Raw genomic sequence first — 1,808 nt, forward strand, 5'->3', positions numbered from 1 at the left:
GACTATTTTGACGATGTCTTTCATACTTTTCTGGACCTTGACAGTGTAATTTACTTGGCAGTCAATGGGAGTCACAAGTCTCCCGGCTTTCATCCAAAATATCTTAAATTGTGTTCCGAAGACGAACGAAGCTTTTACGGGTTTGGAACGACATGGGGGTAAGTGATTAACGACAAAATTTTCATTTTGGGGTGGAGTATCCCTTTAAATTTGATCAAACCAAATTTAAGACATTTAAGGGCCCACGGGAATCCTGTAATATGACTAAATTAATATCTCATCCTAGCAAATGAACCCTTCTCATTCTGTCTTAAAAATTCAACAGTCAACAAGAATCACACTGATGAACTGTAATAAAACAACATACTTGTCTTCCTGTGAACAATTTAATCATGTGAAAACTTAAAGGTTAGTCTTTTGGCTAAAGTGTGTATTTGAATGTACAAATATTTTTGTGGTAGTTGTCATTATGCCACAAATGTAGAGCTCTGCTTATATTTACCTTGAAACATTCTTATAACTTTTTAATGAAATCTCATATTAGATGCATTTGGTTGACATCTGCTTATCAATATGTTTAAGCAATAAAAGAGGTCTGGCCACTGGTATTTTCATGCAGATTGTACTAAAAGAAAGGTACAGGATTTTTCATGGCAGACTTCATGCTTCATTTTCACAGTAACTCCATATTTAATTATAGCCAAAATGGTCAAAATTTCATACGAATTATTTTCACTTCCCTAGTTCAGTTTTTTTTTTGCTTGTTTAAAAGTCCAAGATCAGCACAACAGCAGTATTTTGTTAATTCAGCCAAATTATTTTAGTCTTTCACTAACAGTGATACTCCAAATGGTAAAAAGGAAAATTCCCGACAGCCGTCACAAACATTAAAAAAAGTCAATGCACAGGACAGTATTACAGGACAGGACTACCGTGCAAAAGTCTTAGGCCACTAGTATTCTGATCTGATCTGATCATCATCCAGTCTGTCTGAGATTACATGAAGAAACAAAACAAACTGAGACAGACTAAATCCAGAAGAGCTGTGGCAACGTCTCCAAGATGCTTCAAAAAACCTTCCTGCAAAGCTACAGTACTGTTAAAAGTGTTAGGCACTTGTGTAAAAATGCTGCTTTCAAAAATAATGTCATAAATAGATTTTATTTATCAATTAACTTCTATTAACAAAATCAAACCAATATTTGGTGTGACCATCCTTTGCATTTAAAACAGCTTTTGTCCTTGCTACACTTGCACATAGTTGTTCAGGAAGGTTTCTTCAAGCATCACAGTTCTTCTGGATTGAGTCTGTCTCAGTTTGTTCTGTCTCTTCATGATGATTCTTCTTAATGATGATGATCAGATCTCTGTGTGGAGCACTGGCTGCTGTCAGACTCATTGTGCAAACAAAGATCTCACTGAATTATTACCATTAATGGCAAAAGGAATGTTTGGAAATGTAAACTGATATTTCATACACTGTAAACCCCAATGTTGTCATTAATAAAGAAATCAAGTTATCATAACTTAATATTACTTAAAATGCCAAGTTTTGGTGTCAAAAATTAAACATGTTTAACTCATCTGGGAGCAAAACTCTTTCTAATTAAGATTTTAAGTGTAATGAACTCAAAATTTCAATTTATTTAAATTATGCTCTATGTCTCTGTTTAATATGATTGGTCGTGTTTGAAATTCTGCCTTGACAATTGTGTATTTGGTGTAATTAAATGTGTTTATGTAAGTTTTAGGTTCAAAAAAACATTATTTCCCACATACTGTACATTATTGTTTCTCCTCTATGCCCC

This window comes from Sinocyclocheilus rhinocerous, unplaced genomic scaffold, assembly GCF_001515625.1.
Source record: "Sinocyclocheilus rhinocerous isolate Xijiao unplaced genomic scaffold, SAMN03320098_v1.1 scaffold370, whole genome shotgun sequence".
Taxonomy (NCBI): domain Eukaryota; kingdom Metazoa; phylum Chordata; class Actinopteri; order Cypriniformes; family Cyprinidae; genus Sinocyclocheilus; species Sinocyclocheilus rhinocerous.